The sequence below is a fragment of the Tamandua tetradactyla genome, chromosome X (genome assembly GCF_023851605.1).
Source record: "Tamandua tetradactyla isolate mTamTet1 chromosome X, mTamTet1.pri, whole genome shotgun sequence".
Taxonomy (NCBI): Eukaryota; Metazoa; Chordata; class Mammalia; order Pilosa; family Myrmecophagidae; genus Tamandua; species Tamandua tetradactyla.
The window spans coordinates 99,746,754-99,766,044 of NC_135353.1; the positions used below are offsets into that span (position 1 = coordinate 99,746,754).

The 19,291-nt window shown below is 43.3% G+C and overlaps 1 pseudogene; it reads left to right on the plus strand.

The window, feature by feature from the left end:
• The first annotated feature begins 10,591 nt into the window (after window positions 1-10,591).
• On the plus strand, window positions 10,592-12,252 carry LOC143671963 (ubiquitin carboxyl-terminal hydrolase BAP1 pseudogene; annotated as a pseudogene).
• Window positions 12,253-19,291: the final 7,039 nt, after the last annotated feature.

Here is a 19,291-nt window from a genome sequence, read left to right on the forward strand (position 1 = left end):
ATAGCCTTGAAGGTGATGGCCAGATAGTGGAATGAGGAGTCTTGGCAGCTGGGAATACTGCCTGTGAGAGCTTGCTTGTCAGCTTGCACTGTCACTAGATGACCTCTTTTCTCCTTGCATATTCCGGATTTTGTGCAAGAGCATCTCATTAGCAGAACCTGATTTATATCCAGATCCCTAGTTGCAAGGGAGTCTGCTATACAAGGTGGATGGAAAAGGGCATGGGAGTGGATGCCAAGTAACCAACCCTATCACCACTAGAGGTGGGGATAGGGAAATCTACTCCTGGGCTTGTAGATTGAAGTCGAGAAAAAAGAAGTGGGCTTCTCCACACAAGTAGGGTGAAGTACTCACCAAGTAAGTGAAGAAACTGGGATTTAGGAGATGAAATGAATGTGGACCTTAGAGAAAGAAGAACTCCAAGGCAGGATTTTCCAGAAAGGCTTTTGGTCTAGCTTGTAGAATTCTGACTCATCTCTCACATATTCACACATATTAAGCCCACCATTTACTATTTATCTTAGACCAGAAATGAAAAATAAAAAAGCTAAAATTATAACAACCATCTCCCCTGTTTCTTCCACCCCAGGGCACCACTTGAAATGGATGTGGCTGTGGAACACATGTTAGTGACCTCTCTAGAGTTGGGAGTTGGTTGCTCCTGGGCCTCCATTTTCAGTTGCTTGTTTGTGCTCATGATGGAAATCTTAAGGGCTTGAGGTGAGTCTCAAAGAACCAGTAAAGTGTGCATCCCAGCATACCCCAAAATTAGGGCTCTATCCACTCTGTCAGAAGCAGATTTGCTCTGCACTGCTCCCTCGGCCCCAAGGCATCATATGTGGAGCTTCTCTCTCATTGCCTCAAGTCCTTCTATTAACCCAGAGGGGAAGCAGGGAAGGCGTTGCTGCTATTAGTTCAACTGCTCTCTCTGATGAAGGCTGACCAGTACAGCCTTATCTCTAACACCTGGTATATTTTCACTGAAGTCACCTCAGGTCAGTATGATTTTTGCTTTTCTTTTCCAAGGAAAGACAACAGTATTTCATATAAAAGTCCTCTGAAGCACAGGCTTTCATTCTCAATGGTTTAGCTCATCAAAAACTGAACTTCAAGGAAGAGCCTCTGCGGGGGGTGGAGGTCATTAGAGCTATTCTCAAATATTACTTGTATCCTCCTTCCAGACACATAGTAGGATGGCACTTTCCTGCCTCTTTTGAAATTAGGTGTGGACATGAGGATTGTTTTGGCCAGTGACACTTTAAGAGCCAATGTGCAATTACAAAGTCCCCTTGGGAAATATTCAACTTCCCCATCTTGGAACTTCCTGATATTCCCACAAGCAGTGAGGACAACCAATTCAATAGGCTTAGCCTTCAATCTTGGGGTTCATCCCTATGAAACTTATTCCTGCAAAGGAGACGCTAATCCTACTTATAATTATACCTAAGAATCACGCCTGAGAACCTCTTTTGTTGTGACCTCTCTCTTTAAGCCAACTCTGCAGGAGAACTCACTGTCCTCTCCTCTACATGGGACATGACTTCCAGAGGTATAACTCTCCCTTGTGACATGGGATAGGACTCCTGGGATGAGCCAGGATCTGGGTATCATGGGATTGAGAAAGTCTTCTTGACCAACAGGAAGAAGAGAGAAATGAGACAAAATAAAGTTTCAGTGGCTGAGAGATTTCAGAGTCAAGAGGTTATCCTGGAGATTATTCTTACACATTATACAGATGTCCTTTTTCAGTTTATGGTGTACTGGAGTGGCTTGAGGGAAGTACCTAAACTATTGAGCTGTGTTCCAGTAGCCTTGATTCTTGAAGAAGATTATACGACAATATAACTTTCACAATGTGACTGTGTGACTGTGAAAACCTTGTGTTTGATGCTCCTTTTACCCAACATATGAACAGATGAGTAAAAAAATATGGATAAGGTGGTGCACTGGTGGCTCAGTGGCAGAATTCTCACCTGCTGTACTGGAGACCCAGTTCCAGGAGACTGCCTATGTAAAAAAGAAAAAAAAAAAGGGATTTGCAGAGACAGCGGGTCAAGATGGCAGCTTAGCAATGTGCATGATTTAGTTTGTCCTCCAGAACAACTACTAAATAACCAGAAACAGTACAGAACAGCTCCTGGGGCCACGTCAGTGACCAGACACACAGCATACCCCAGTCTGGACCAGCTGGACCAGCTGTGAGCCCCCCCAGAACCGTGAGTTCCCCAAGCTGCAGCGGCCGGTGCCCCTCCCCCACAGGCTGCTTCCCAGAGGGGAAAGGAAAGAGACTTTACCAGCAGCAGGGGCTGAGCCCAACCAAGCACCAATTGTGGAATTAATTAACAAATTCTGACAACTAACAATAGGCCCCCAGCTCAAGTGAACCTGGTCAAAGCAGAGCTTGCTCATTCTTGCCCCAGTACCAAGGGGGCAGGGCTTATGGAAAAAGAAAAAAGAAAAAGAAACAGAGGTTTTGTGGCTGTGTTTCTACAAACTCTTGATTGACTTTGGATACAGTGGCAGGACTTCTCAGGCTGCAACTGCCCCAGGCATAGGCAGAAACAAGCTTGTTTGAGGGCTTGTCTGGAGCCTGTGCCTTCCCCAGGGGAGGGGTGAAGCCCAACTCAGGTGGAATCCCTCCCTCAAAGAATTCAGACACCTGGGCTTGATAATTTGAAGCCATTAAAACCAGCCTACAACCTCTCCTCTGTCTCCACCATGCTCCCAGCAGGGAGAGTCTGCAAAAGTTTAAGGTACCGCATCATCTTATGCTAGTGGGACCTGCAGGCAGACAAGCACCACATACTGGGTAGGATAAGAAAAACAGAGTCCAGAGACTTCACAGGAAAGTCTTTCAACCTGCTGGGTCTCACCCTGAGGGAAAACTGATGCAGGTGACTCTTTCCTCCTGACAGGAGGCCAGTTTGGTCTGGGAAAATCCGGCTGGAATCTATAATACCTACATAGACCCTCCTAAGGGTGGGGGAGAAAAAGACACCATACAAGCAGGGCAAGAAACAAAAAAATAGAGGGCGGGCCATGATGGCACAGCAGATAGAGTTCTCGCCTGCCATGCCAGAGGACCCGGGTTCAATTTCCGGTGCCTGCCCATGTAAATAAAAAAAAAAAAAGGAAAATTTAGGGAAAAAATGGAAAAACATGAGCAGGGACTCAGAGAATTGAATGATAATATGAAGCCCACGAATATATGTGTTGTGGGTGTCCCAGAAGGAGAAGAGAAGGGAAAAGGAGGAGAAAAACTAATAGAGGAAATTATCACTGAAAATTTCCAAACTCTTATGAAAGACTTAAAATTACAGATCCAAGAAGTGCAACATACCCCAAAGAGAACAGATCCAAATAGATGTAATCCAAGACATTTACTAATCAGAATGTCAGAGGTTAAAGAGAAAGAAAGAATCTTGAAAGCAGCAAGAGACAAGCAATCCATCACATAAGGGAAACCAATAAAACTATGCGTAGATTTCTCAGCAGAAACCTTGGAGGCGAGAAGACAGTGGAATGGATATATTTAAATTACTAAAAGAGAAAAACTGCCAACCAAGAATTCTATATCCAGCAAAATTGTCCTTCAAAAATGAGGGAGAAATTAAAACATTTTCAGACAAAAAAACACTGAGAGAATTTGTGACAAAGAGACCAGCTCTTCAAGAAATACTAAAGGAAGCACTAGGGACAGATACGAAAAGACAGAAGAGAGAGGTGTGGAGAAGAGCGTAGAAAGGAAGACTATGAGTAAAGGTAAAAGGAAGGAAAATTAGATATGACATATAAAATCCAAAAGGCAAAATGGTAGAAGAAAGTACTACCCATACAGTAATAACACTAAAGGTCTAGTATCCAAAATTTATAAAGAGATGGTTCAACGCAAGAACAGAAAGATAGCCAATCCAATTACAAAATGGGCAAAAGACTTGAACAGACACTTCTCAGAAGAGGAAAGACAAATGGCCAAAAGGCACATGAAAAGATACTCAACTTCCCTGGCCATTAGAGAAATACAAATCAAAACCACAATGAGATATCATCTCACACCCACCAGAATGGCCATTATCAATAAAACAGAACATAACAAGTGCTGGAGAGGATGTGGAGAAAGAGGCACACTTATCCACTGTTGGTGGGAATGTCAAATGGTGCAACCACTGTGGAAGGCAGTTTGGCGGTTCCTCAAAAAGCTGAATATAGAATTGCCATATGACCCGGCAATACAATTGCTAGGTATCTACTCAGAGGACATGAGGGCAAGGACACAAACGGACATTTTCCCACCAATGTTTATAGCAGCATTATTTACAATTGCAAAGAGATGGAAACAGCCAAAATGTCCATCAACAGATGGGTGGCTAAACAAGCTGTGGTATATATATATGATGGAATATTATGCAGCTGTAAGACAGAATAAAGTTATGAAATATGCAACAACATGGATGGACCTTAAGGACATTATGCTGAGTGAGATTAGCCAGAAACAAAAGGACAAATACTGTATGGTCTCACTGATATTAACTAACATTAATGAATGAACTTGGAGAATTTCAGTTAAGAACAGAGGTCATCGGGAGATAGAAATAGGGTAGATATTGGGTAATTGGAATGGCAGGGATACAGGTTGTGCAATGGGACTGATTATAAAAACTCAGAAATGGACAGCACAATACTATCTAACTGTAATACAATTATGTTAAAAACACTTAATGAAGCTGAATGTGAGAATGATAGAGGGAGGAGTGCTGGGGACATAAATGAAATCAGAAAGAAAGATAGATGATAAAGATTGAGATGGTATAATCTAGGAATGCCTAGAGTGTGTAATAATAGTGACTAAATGTACAAATTTTAAAAAGATTTTTGCATGAGAAAGAACAAAGGAATGCCATTACTGCAGGGTGCTGAAAATATATAGTAATTAATATTTTAAAATTTCACCTTATGTGTGAGACTAAAGCAAAAAATGTTTATTTGGTACAAAATTTATATTTTGACTAGTGCGTTTCTTAATATAACTTATGTAGATAGCTTGATTGAACGCCATCAATACTTGGAATCTCAGGTAGGACATGAGATTTTGCTGGTTTGTCCAGAGTGATGCCCCGATAAATCCCAGAGTGATTTGATCAGTGAGTGGAAAAGTATCTGCAAAGCCCCCTTTGCGAAGTGGTGAGAACCGGGAGAAATTCAACTTCCCCAAGTTGAATTCTTGATATTCTCACAAGCAGTGTGGACAACCAAAGCTATATGCTGAGCCCCCAGTCTTGCAGTCTTGGGGTTTGTTCATACAAAACTTAACCCCACAAAAGATAGGTCAAGACTACTTAAAATTAGGCCTAAGAGTCACCCCCAAGAGAGCCTCTTTTGTTGCTCAGATGTGGCCTCTCTCTCCAGCCAACACAGCAAGCAAACTCACCACCCTCCCCCTGTCTACGTGGGACATGACTCCCAGGGGTGCGGACCTTTCTGCCAACGTGGGACAGAAATCCTAGAATGAGCTGAGACTCAGCATCAAGGGATTGAGAAAACCTTCTCGACCAAAAGGAGGAAGAGTAAAATGAGGCAAAGTATCAATGGCTGAACGATTCCAGAGTCGAGAAGTTATCCTGGAGGTTATTCTTATGCATTAAGTAGATATCACCTTGTTATCCAAGAGGAAAAAAAATGGAGAGGCCGGAGGGAACTGCCTGAAAATGTAGAGCTGTGTTCCAGTAGCCATGTTTCTTGATGATGACTGTATAATGGTATAGCTTTCACAGTGTGACTGTGAGATTGTGAAAACCTTGTGTCTTATGCTCCTTTTATCTACCTTGTCAACAGATGAGTAGAACATATGGAATAAAAATAAATAATAGGGGTACAAATGTTAAAAGAAATTTAGTTTGAAATGCTAGTGATCAATGAAAGGGAGGGGTAAGGGGTACGGTATGTATAATCTTTTTTTTTCTGTTTTCATTTTATTTCTTTTTCTGTTGTCTTTTTATTTCTTTTTCTGAATTGATGCAAATGTTCTAAGAAATGATCATGATGATGAATATGGAACTATGTGATGATATTGTGAATTACTGATTATATATGTAGAATGGAATGATTATATGTTATAAATGTTTGAGTTTCTTTGTTGTCATATATTTTTAAAATTTAAAATTAATAAAAAAATTAAAATATATAAATAAATAATGGGGGATAAGGGTTAAATTAATTGGATAGATGGAAATACTAGTGTTCAGGGTTGCATGAGTTTTTTCTTTTTATTTCTTTTTCTGGAGTGATGCAAATGTTCTAAAAATGATCATGGTGATGAATACACAACTATGTGACGATATTGTGAGCCACTGATTGTACACCATGTATAGACTGTATATGTATGAAGATTTCTCAATAACTTTTTTTTGAAAGCCAGTGCCTAACTCATCTCATCCTGATCCCAACTGCTGTGGTGATTGTGATAGCATGTGTCGAGATGGGGCCACCATGAGGCACCATTATCCTGAGTCCCTGAGTGGCTGCAACAAGTAAAACCCTCAGCCAATCCATGGTACCTATCGAATGTGAGAGTTGTGCTTGGCTAACTCTCTCAGGTTAGGGGATTTGGGGTTATCACAGCCTAGTCTAGTCCAGCCTAGATTGACAAACCTTTGTCTTATCATGAGCTCTCTCTCCTGGGCACTCATCCCCAATTCAGGTAACAACTTGTGCAAAGTGGACTCCAGTCCCAGCCTCATGCCCTTTGCCTCACTTGACTCTAACTGACCTCTGCTTTCCAATGTTCTACTCTGGGATACTATGTCAGTGAGGATGCTTTGGGTTACAAGTAAAACAACAAAATGATAGGGATTTTTCTTGTCTCACTTCATCAGTCCAGAGGGTAGTGGTTCCTGGGTTTATTCAGAAGTTCAAAGAAGTTCAAGGGTCCTTTAGGTTTGCTAAGCATGTTGGCTTTTGTCTTCAGGTTTGTCACATTATAGTTATAAGATGGCTGCACCACACAACCATGTTCAAAGACAAGAAGCTAGGAAAGAAAGCACTCCTCATCTATTTCTCTTTTTAAAGCCAGGTTGCTGTTTCTTCAAAGCTCTCCAGTTGATTTCCCCCCACAGGTGCCATCGTCCAGAACTCAAACTTCATACATGGCTACTCCTAGCTGCAAGAGAGGCTGGGAAAGAGAATATCTGGCATTCCCAACTTCTGTTGTGGAATTAAGTTTCTTACAATGTTTAGGTTGATAGCCAACAGCGTCTGCCAAAACCACCGTCTGCCTGAGCCATCCTCTGCTTCTCCACAGGAGCCTCTTCAACTTGACATCTTGCCACTTCCTGGCACTCACTGTGATACTTTGACCCACTCTCAATTTTGAGGCTTTGCTTCTTCTATTCCTTCCCACACTCCTCAGTTGGGATGGGTGGACTGCTCTGCCTGGGTCATACCACAGCTGAAATAGAAACAGGATTCTGACTTTTGGCTGAAATGCCACTTGAAGGTTTAATGTAAGTCCTTAGAGAATTTCTGTTTCTCTACTTTGTGTGCTTGTCGGAGGGACTGGCATTCCTTAAAGGCAGGCAGAGAAGGTAGGTTTAAGTTCAGAGGGTTTTCCACATACTTAGATGCAAAGAAGTTTTCAAAAGTGGCATGTTTGTGAAAGCAAGTGGGATACTTGCTTTCTGCATGTCTTGTAGCAGGAGGGAAGGATGGAGGAAGTGAGGGCCATACAGTTTGTGGGAAGCCTGTTCTCATTCCTAGCCTGGGCAGGAAATTCCAGGAGGGAGAATTTCCCTCCTGGAACAAACTGCATTTGTTTCAGAATAAACCTTATCAGAGACCAGGATGTTAGGAGGCCCTAGGAGGCAGGACAAAAAGTGGGAGTGGAGTGAGACCCCAACAGCTTCTATTTTCATTTTTTTTTCTGTGGTCAGAAACAGGCACAGATGTTGCACAAGCATAGGAGCCCAAACAACTGGCCCCAGAGTGAAGAGAAGGATTTCTCTAAAGAGGCTTTACTGGGAACTAAGTGAGTCCATTCCAAGCTCCCTGGGATTGTGAGGTGCTAGCTCACAGGATATTGGGGCTGTTATAGGTAGAAGGGTGGAGCACATGACAGCTGTGTCTATGGAGGTCACCCAGCCCAGAGAAAGAGTAGGATTTACGTCAAGACTGCATGTGAATCCTGATTCTGCCACTTATTTACTGTGTGATCCTTCCTGAGCCTCACTTTCCTCTCCTGAAAAATAGTAATACCTACCTAGTTTACCTCTCCAGGTGGCTGGGAGGCTCAGTGAGAAAGCCCTGGATGTGACCCAGTAGAGAGAGAAAGGAGCATTCCTTTTTAGAAGCCCCAACCACAAAAAATTGGGGTTAGTCCTTCATGAGACTTCACAGCATTACCTTGACCCTCATCTGTACATTTAATACTTTGGCCCCCCAAAATATGGCCCATCCTGAAGGACAACTTCTCTTTCAGAGAGCCAGCAGAGAGCTGCTAAAGTGTACTGACAACCACAGAGCCCAGGCCCAGGACTTCCCTAATCCCTTTTTTAATTGTTATTTATTATATATTCACATACCATGTAATCATCCAAAGTGTACAATCAGTGGTTCACAATATCATCATATAGCTGTGCATTTATCATCACAATCAAGTTTTTTGTGAAAAATAACATATATACAAAAAGCAATTCATCTCAAAGCACATTGCAACAATTAGTTGTCGAACAGGTTTCCGACTTTGTGTGGGTTACAATTCTACAATGTTAGGTTTTTACTCCTAGCTGCTCTAAGATACTGGAGACTAAAAGAAATATTAATTTAATGATTCAGCAATCATATTCATTTGTTAAATCCTATCTTCTCTGTATAACTCCATCATCACCTTTGATCTTTCTATCCCTCTCTTTAGGGGTGTTTGGGTTATGGCCATTCTAAGTTTTTCATGTTGGAAGGGGCTGTCAGTAATATGGGCAGTAATATGGGGTAGGCAGATGGAACTAGCTGATGTTCTGGAGAAGTTGGGCCCTCTAGGTTTCAGGACTTATCTGGTCCAGGGACCCATCTGGAGGTTGTAGGTTTCTGGAAAGTTGCCCCGGTGCATGGACACTTTGCAGAATCTTAGATATTGCCCTAGGTACTTTAGGATTGGCTGGAATGGTATGGGTTGGGGGTTGGCAAGTTATGATAGGTAGCAATGTCTAACTGAAGTTTGCATAAAAGTGACCTCCAGAGTAGCCCCTTGACTCTATTTGAACTCTCTCTGACACTGATACCTTATTTGCTACACTTATTTTCCCCCTTTTGGTCAGGATGGCATCGTTGATCCCATGGTGCCAGGACCAGTCTCATCCTTGGAAGTCATCTGCCATGCTGCCAGGGAGACTTTCACCCCTTGATGTCATATCCCACATAGGGAGGCAGGACTCCCCCATTTTTTTAAACACCTCTTCTTTCTTCCAGGCAAAACTCTTGGCAGCTCTCTGATGATTCCTCATGCCCTCATGGTCACCGACCCCACCCCTCCCCGGCCCTGTAGTCCCCATCCGTTGAACATAGATAGCTTAAGCAAAGCTTTCTCTCAGGCTTTTAGCTCCACATCACATTTGCTTACACCTTCCCCCCGGCAGGCAGTGTTCCTGGCACTCTCACATTCATTACCATCTCCCTGTGTAGGTCAAGAGGGTTAATTATTGATGTCAAAGTTATGAACCTTGTAACTATTCTTCAAGATAATATTCATTAGCAACTGTGTTTTAAAATTCTCACTGCCTCAACACTATTGTCTAGTGGGTTCCCAATCTTGTTGCACATGACAATTACCTGGAGAGCCCTTAAAAAACGATCAATATCCAGATACCCACGCCAGCCTCATTAAATGAGAAGTGCAACAGAGTCATTATACTCTATCAGGCACAATTACCTCTTCATGTCTCTGTACGCAGTGTGCCCCAGTCCTTGACACAGAAAAGAATCAGCAGGGGAGCTTGGTCAGCATCCAACCCCTTCCCTCCAATCCTGAGGCAGGCCTGACAACTGGAATATTCTTTCACATTTTCGAGAAGTTTTTTCCTGTACTTTGCCCCTCATTCTTTCTAAAGCCCCTTCTCCTCAAGTGATCATTTCTCAAAATAAATTACAATACAGGTGGCAGGGGAGTTGTCAAAAATTAGGGAATGACAGTTTTGGATAATTTATTTCTTAATTTCTTATATCAAATGCACAGTTCACTTATTTCTTTTGAATTTATAAAATTTCTGTTTGACTCCCCAGCAAGACTTGTCATTTTTATTTTGGTTTTATTTTTTTTTACCATAGTTTTTAATTTGCTTTTTGACCCAAATTTGTTTAGGAGAATACTTTGGAATATCTAAGTGGTACTGATTTTTATCTTAACTTATTTTATTGAACTGTGGTAAAAAAAAAAAAAATGGAGCCCAATAAAGGCTGGCTGGAGATGGAGAGGACCAGGACCTCTTCTCCCTTCTGGTGGAAGATTTTGGTGTCAAAGGGATACAGATGGAAGAGATCTATGATCTTCAGGGCAAATGCCAGGGCCCTGTATATGGATTCATCTTCCTCTTCAAATGGATTGAGCATGCTTTTCAACTATGTGCCAATCACAGGTCAGCTCTGTGAGCTGGATGGACTGAAGATCTACCCCATTGACCATGGGCCTTGGGGGTAGGACAGTCAAGGCCCTATGGGTCATCATGAAGCATATCGGCCTTGCCACCGCAGGGGAGCTTTACCACGACATCCACTTCAACCTGATGGCAGTAGTGGTGCCTGACTACAAGATCAAGTATGAGGCCAGGCTGCGCATGCTGAAGGTGAACCATCACATTACAGGTGCTGGATGCCCTGCAGCAGGTGATTAGAGTTATGCAGCCAGAGCTGATTCAGATCCACAAGTGTCTAGAGTCACAGCTCCCTGAGGAGTCCAAGCCAGCCAACAGCCAGTCTCCCTTGGTATTGGAGGCAAGCAGAGCTCCTTTGGCCTCCAGGGGTACCCGTACAGATGGTGTGGAGGAGGGGTCTGGTTCATGCCCCCCAGCCCCAACTCACAGCCCTCCCAGCAAACCCAAGCTGGTAGTGAATCCCTTCCTGGGAGCTGCTTCAACAGGAGTCCCCCCAACCCCACTCCCATCAGCTGTTCAGCAGCTGCTAGCCTTTCTGGACAATCACAACTCCTCTGTGCAGGAGGAAGTAGACCTGGCAGCAGGCGGAAGTAGACCTGGCAGCAGGCATGGGCCACAGCCGAGTCCCAGTCTGCCCACCCCAGCAGTACTCAGATGACGAGAATGACTATGAGGAGGAGGAGGAGGACGTGCAGAACACCAACTCTCAGAGAAGCCAGAGTCCTCGAGTGGCACCGCAGATGGGCAGCTGTCAGTGCTGCAATCTAACACCATCAACGTCCTGGCCGAGAAGCTCAAAGAGAGTGAGAAAGACATTACGATTCCTCCGTCCATCAAGACCAGCAGTGGGGCTGGGAGTCCAGCTGTGGCAGTGCCCACACGCTCGCAGCCCTCACCCACCCCCCAGCAATGAGAGCATGAACACAGCCTCTGAAATCGGCAGTGCTTTCAAATCACCACTGTGCTTGCCCATCTAGTCAGCCAACCCGATGCAGCCCTCCAGCCCTGCACCCCCCACATTTCCAAGGTGCTTTGTGGTGAGGAGGACAGCCTACTGTGTGTTGACTGCGTACCCTACAACCTCACTGTATGTGACCGGGGTCCTGTCATCAGCACAGGCCTGTTGCATCTGGCTGAGGATGGTGTGTTGAATCCCCTGGCACTGACAGGGTGGGAGAGGTTCCTTGCCTTCCATCAGACCAAGCCGAGGCAACCAGGCATCCAGCAGCCCAGAGGAGAAAGAGGTGGGGGAAGCAGTGGACAGCAGAGATGACTGGGTTGGTCAGGCCTGGTGAATGTGTAAGCGGGGAGGCGTACTCACCCAAGGAGCTGTGGGCACTGCTGAAGTGCGTGGAGGCTGAGATTGCGAACTATGAGGCCTGACTCAAGGAAGAGGTAGAAAAGAGGAAGAAGTTCAAGACTGGTGACCAGAGAAGAACCCACCACTACAGGGAGCTTATCTGCACTTTCATCTCCATGCTGGCTCGGGAAGGCATGCTGGCCAACCTGGTGGAGCAGAACATCTCCGTGTGGCGGCACAAAGTGGTCAGTACTGACTGGCGCCACATGCAGCGGCAGCCTGACCAACTCTCACCCCTACAAGGCCAAGTGCCAGTGAGGACGGCAGGCTCTGACTTTGCAGCCTCCTCTTGCCGCATGGCCCTTACCAGGGCCCCCTTCCCTGCCCTACTCCCCCTTTTCCCAGTATAACTTAATACTTTTAGCTAGAAAGCCCAGGCCCTAGGGGCCAGAGCTAGGCCACAATTCTCTGCATTACACCCCAGGGCAGGGATGGTCAGCCCTTAGTGCATGTGGCTGGACTTGGCCCTCCTGCCTTAGGCAACAGACTATTTTATCTATTAGAAACATTATCTGTTTTTCTGGGCTCCAACCTGTCCTGCCACCACTGTGTTGACATAGCTGGGAATGGTTCCCTCCTAGCAGTTGTCATCCTAGTGGGCCCAGACCCCTGCTTCATGCCAGGGTCATGACTGCGGGGCCAAGCTGAAGCCTAGATGGGCATTGGACCCTGCTGCTCTAGCCCCAGCCTCCAGCCTGTTCTTGCTGTGAGGAAGCCAGGCCTACTCTCTTCATTCCTATGTAGAGAGCTCCAAACTCAGGGATCCAGCTGTTCAGGGATGGGGTGTCCCAGCATGGGGGGGGGGGGCAATGAACAGCCTGCTGAGGTCCCCTGGCCTGAACAGAGAAGTAAGTGTTTGAGCTGTTTCTAGGCAGGCTTGTTGAGACTGCTCCCTGAAGCAGGGCTCAGGGCTCTTTGCTTTCAGTCTTTGGGACTGCCTTGGGCTCCTGGTCATTGTCCCTAGAGCCTGGGACTCAGTCCCAGTCCAGCCCCTCAGTATGACCATGTGTTCCTCTTGTTAGGAGAAGCAGAGACAAGGCTCCTTGCAGGAAGTTGGCAACACTCAGCTCTCCCAGCCACATCAGCTTCCTCAGCTTCTACAGGACACTCAGGGTTGTGGACAGACCAGAACTGAGATAACCAGGTGGAGCTCCCCTGTCCCCAGAGTGCCTGATGCCAAGGAATAATAAGTCCAGCGCTCCCTCGAGTGCAAGCCCAAACAGCCCCGTGGCCTCCACCAGATGGTTTTGAAGGTGATCCAAGCAGGCCCTTTATCTGTATATAGTGGTTGATGGTGGGTCTAGCAGACGTGATACGTGCTTCTGGTCAGTCACAGCCTGACCCCTCTGGCCACTATAAATACTGGATCACTGGATAAATAAAACTCTCCTAAATACTAAAAAAAAAAAAATGAAATAAAAAATAAAGGAGCCCATCTAAATTTCGCTTTAAAAAAAAAATAGGGAAGTGGGTGAGTGTGGTAGGCTGATAATGGCTCTCAGAGATTTGCCCAAATCTTCATCACCAGAGACTGTGAAAGTTGCCTCATTTTTGAAAAAGGTCTCTGCAGATGTAATTAAGGATCTTGAGATGAGGAGATCACCCTGGATTATCTGCATAAGTCTTAAGTGCCATCACAAGTGTCCTCTTAAGAGACAGGCAGAGGGAGATTAGGTACACAAAATACAGTGACCACATGAGTTTGATAACTCTTTAGAGCAGAACTTTCCAAAGCCTTTCTTGTGCTAGCAGACATTTGTTTTAGTTTGCTAAAGCTGACGAAATGCAAGATACCAGAAATGGGTTGGCTTTTATAAAGGGAATTTATTAAGTTACAAGTTTATAGTTCTAAGGCCATAAAAATGTTCAAATTATAAGGCATCCAGAGAAAGATACCTTGACTCAAGAAAGACAGATGGCATGGAACACCTCTGTCAGCTGAGAAGGCATGTGGCTGGCATCTGCTGGTTCTTTGGCTTCTGGTTTCAAATAGCTACTCTTGGGGCGTTTTCTTTCTGCATCTCCAAATGGCTCTGTGTCAGCTCTGAAACTTTTTCCCAAAATGGTTTCCTCTTAAAGGACTCCAGTAAGCAACCCACCTTGAGTGGGTGGAGATGCATCTCCATGGAAACTATCTAAACAAAAGGTCCCATCCACAATTGGGTGGGTCACATCTCCATGGAAGCAACTTAATCAAAAAGATCCCACCAAACAATATTACATCAGGATTAAAGAATATGGCTTTTCATGCTCTTTATGAACAGTTTCAACCCAGCACAACTGGCTAAAGTGACAGAAAGGGATTTGGGTGGGGGAGAGGGTGGTTATCTTAGATTCAGTGCTTAGAGAAGGCCAGACATTTCACTAGGTGATTTGCCTAAATTAATTTCATGTAATCCTCTCAAATACCATTTAATCCTTGTCCTCTGAGGTAGGTATTATCTCTACTTTGCAGATGAGGAAACTTACACTCAGAGAAGAGAAGTAATTGGCCCAAATCACACAGTTACTCAAAGGCCAATCAAAGGTAGAAATCCAGGTCTCTCTGATACCAGACAAAGCTCGTTTACTACTACCAAGTTACATGGTTCCTGTACCCAGTTTGACTCACATTGAGATAATCCGGAGTCTGTTTGAACTCTCTATACTTGTACAATAATTTCCAGTGGAATCAGTAGTTCTGAAGGTGAGAAGGCCAGAGGCAGGAGATCAGACAACAAAAGACACTTTTAGTGAGATACTTGTCCTGCAGAATTGCTTCAATCTATTTCTGTGCTTGGAAGGTGGGCATAGGGTACTGAAACTTCTTGCTTCCTCCTCTGAGACTACTCATTTCTCTTCTCTGTTCTGCCCCATCATCTGGGGACTTCAAGTGGGCCCACAAGGTCCAGCTAAAGGAACGTTTTTACATCTTCATGGCTCTGAGCTGCACCTCTGACTCCTGGATAGGGGTAGAACTTGGGCAGAGTGGCCAGCCAAGCAGTGGAAGCTTGGGGCATGTTTGCAACAGCAAGTGGCCCAGTTTGGCTAGACGCGGGTTGCACAAAACAGAGTGGAGAATGAGACTGGGCAAGCAGGCTGAGGCCGAAAGGCCTTGCATGCCAAGGCAGGAAAACAGCCTCCATTACCTAGGCTGATGTTTGCCAAAGTGTGGCCTGCAGACCACCTGTGTTTTAACTTAATAAGCAGCAACAGTTTGCCATTCTGCTATGACAAATACCACACAATGGCTTGGCTTAAGCCATGGGAATTTATTGTCTCATTGTTTCAGAGGCTATAAAGCTAAGGGTCAGTAGCATTTGGTGCTGGCTTACTGCAATTCTTGGGGTTCCATGACTTGAATCCCTGCCTCACATCATGTGACAGTATCCTCTACTTTCTCACTCTCAGGTTCCTGCTAACTTCCAGTATCTCTTTGTGGTCTTCTTTGATGTTGGCTTCTGGGTTCTCCACTTTATAAAGTCTTCAGTAATGTGGATTAAGGCCCACCCTGCTTCAGTTGAGCCACACCACAATTAAAAATAACATCATCTGTTCTCATAAGCATTGAGGACTGCCAATTTGATGGGACAGGCCCTTAATCTTGGGCCTTATGAAGGTTATTCCTGCAGAGGAGAAGTTAAACCTACTTATGATGATACCTAAGAGTCACCCCCAGAGAACCTCTTTTGTAGCTCAGATATGGCCTCTCTTTCTAACCCAACTTGGCAAGTGAACTCACTACCCTCCCCTCTATGTGGGACATGACTCCCAGGGGTGTAAATCTCCCTGGCAACCTGGGACAGAAATCCTGGGATGAGCCAGGACCTGGCATCATGGGATTGAGAAAGCCTTGACCAAAAAGGGGAAGAGAGCAATGAGACAAAATTAAATTTCAGCTTCTTAAAGATTTCAAATAAAGTCGGGAAGTCATTCTGGAGGTTATTCTTATGCAGTATATACATATCCCTTTTCAGTTTTAGATGTGTTAGAGTAGCTAAAGGGAACTACCTGAAACTGTTGAACTGTAATCCAATAGCCTTCATTCTTGAAAATGACTGAATAACTATTGAGCTTTTAAGGTCTGTCGTATGATCATGAAAACCTTGTGACTGACACTCCCTTGATCCAGGGTATGAACAGATAAGTAAGAGGAAAAAAAGACAAAAAATAAATAAATAATAGGGGGATGGAGGATAGGAAGTTTTGAGTGTCTTCTTTTCTACTTTTATTTTTACTTTTATTCTTATTTATGTATTTTTTGGAGTAGTGAAAATGTTCGAAGATCAATTGTTATAAGGAACGCACAGCTATATGATGATACTGTGAACCACTGATTGTACACTTTGGATGATTATATGGTATGTGACTATTTAATATATCTTAATAAAACTGCATTAAAAAATCACATCTTCAAGAGGTCCTATCTACAATGGGTTCATTCCCATGGGGACATAGATTAAGAACATGTCTAAATTGGGATACGTAACTCAAGCTACACAAACGGGAATGGGTATTACATGTGTAATGTAAAGTTCCCTGTCAAATAAGCTGGAGTTCAGTGAAGTTAAACAGACTTCTTTTATGCTAGAGTTCTCAGAGCTGGTGTGAGGTCCAGAGCGCAAGCCTAGGGCTCATTGTGGACGACATCCTCAGTTGCAGAGCTGGATTGAGACCCAGTAGCGGCAGACTGGGCTGGGAGTGGCTGATCAATCCTGTGCATTCCAGCTGTAAATCACCTCTGCTCTCCCCTCCCTGTTACCCCTTCTTTCCCTTACTCCCCACTCCGCCATGCCAGCTGATACACTCCTGCCCTTTGAACTGGTCTCCATGAACCTACTTGCCCCCAGACCCTATCTCCTCTTCCAGATTCTTTCCCTACCACTTCATCCTTCCCAACCACCCCATTATCCATGCCTCTTCATATGCAAACCCTTCTCTAGTTATACTATAAGCTATAGTAATTGAAAACTTTATCTGAGTTCCATGGAGGAAACCATCCTCCAAAAAACTCTTGAATTTTAAAAATATCACTTGCCTTTTTTTTTTTTTTGGACCCAGACAGGCTCAGCTTTCAAATTTACCACAATTGCTGGTTTACTTGCTAACCATGTCTAGTTCCTAACTCTTAGACTTCCTGTACTTCATCTTCTGTCCTGGCCCCCGACTCTGGAATGTCTGAGGAGCTCCCTGGTTCCTGGAAGGGGGCCTGCCTTGGTTTTTTCTCCAGCCCCTGCACCATCTTCATGCAGGAACTTCCACTGGTGATTTGCATATTGAATGCTCCTCTCCACCCCAATTTCCAGCCTGAGGTCAGCTTCAGGTGTCCTCTGCTCCTCCTATAGTCACACAATGGCCTTTTCAAATCCTGATCAAAGGAAGGGTATACACAAGATAAACTGTATCCCCAGAGCTAGTAGAGCAGGGCACTTTGGAGCCAGACTACCTGCTTTGAAATCCCAACTCTGTCACTCATTAGCTGTTTGATCTTAGGCAAACTATTTAAGTTCTTTGAGTCTGTTTCCTCATCTTTAAAATCATAATTAAAACATAACCTATTTCAAAGAGTTGTTATTTGCAAATCATATCTCTGACAAGTCTCCTATTCAGAATATATAAAAAATCTTATAACTCCACAACAAAAAGACAAATACCCCAATTTATAAAGGGGCAAAGGACTTGAATAGACACTTCCCCAAAGATATACAAATGGCAAAGCCCATGAAAAGATGCTCAATTTTGTTAGTCATTAGGAAAAGGCAAATCAAAACCACAGTGAGATACCACTTCACATACACTAGGATGGCTGTAATAAAAAAGAAAAAGGAAAATAAGTGTTGGAGAGAATGTGGAGAAATTGGAACCTTTGCTCATTGCTTTTGGGAATGTTAAATGTTGCAGCTGCTGTGAAAAATAGTTTGGTGGTTCCACAAGTTAAACATAGAATCACCTTATGACCCAACAATTCAACTCCAGGGTATTCACCCAAAAGAATTGATAACAGTTGTTAAAATAAAATCTTGTACATGAATGTTCTCAGTGGTACTAGTCACAGTAGCAAAAAGGCAATAACAACCCAAAGGTCCATCAACAGATGAGTGGATTAAAAAATTTGGGGTATATCCATATGCTAGAATATTATTCAGTCATCAAAAGGAATGAAGTACTGATACACAGCTCAAAAATATGCGAAGTGAAATAAGTCAAACACAAAAGTTAGCATATCGTATGATTTTATTTATATGCAATGTCCAGAATAGGAAAATCTAAAGTGAAAGAAAGTAGATTGATGATTTCCAGGAGCTGAGGAGAGAATGGGAAGAAACCACTTTACTGGGTACAAAGATTCCTTTTGGGGTGATGGAAATGTTTTGGTTTTGTTTTAAATATTTTTACTGAAAAATCTACATCCACATATAGTCCAATCATACTATACAATTAATGGCTCACAATATCATCACACAGTTGTGTATTCATCACAATGATCATTTTCAGAACATTTGAATCACTGATGGAAATATTTTGGAACTAGATAGAGTTGGTGGTTGCACAACATTGTGAAATGTACTAAATGCCACTGAATTCACTTGAAAATTGTTCATTTAATGTTATGCTAATTTCACCTCAATTTTTAAAATAGTTTTTATGAGGACATGCATGTGTAAAATTACTTCAGACAACACCTGGCACGCAGCAAATGCTAAGCAAGCTGTGCTACTTTGAAACTATAATGTACCCCAGAAAAGCCATGTTCATTTTTTAAAATAATTTTTTGCTATTCTTTTCCTTTTCATTTTTTGTAATTTCAAGTTTATTCTCCACGTCTTTTAAAAAATATATTTTTATTGAGAAATATCCACACATGTGCAGTCCAGCCATATTATACAATCAGTGGCTCACAAAATCATCATATATTTGTGTATTCTTCACCATGATCTTTTTTAGAGCATTTGCATCACTCCAGAAAAAGAAACAAAAAGAAAAAAACTCATGTATCTCATACACCTTACCCCTCCCTCTCATTGATCTACAGTATTTCAATCTACCCAATTTTTACTCTTTATCTCCCCCTATTATTTATTTTTTATCCTTATTTTTTCACTCATCTGACAATACCCTGGATAAAAGGAGCATCAGATACAGGTTTTCACAATCACACAATCACACAGTCACATTGTAAAAGCTATATAGTTACACAGTCTTCTTCAAGAATCAAAGGCCATGTTTCTTTTTAAAGGCCATGTTCTTTTTTTTTTTTTGCAAATGTTGATTGTTTATTTGAAATGAAAATAACAACAATATTACCATACTCTTGAAA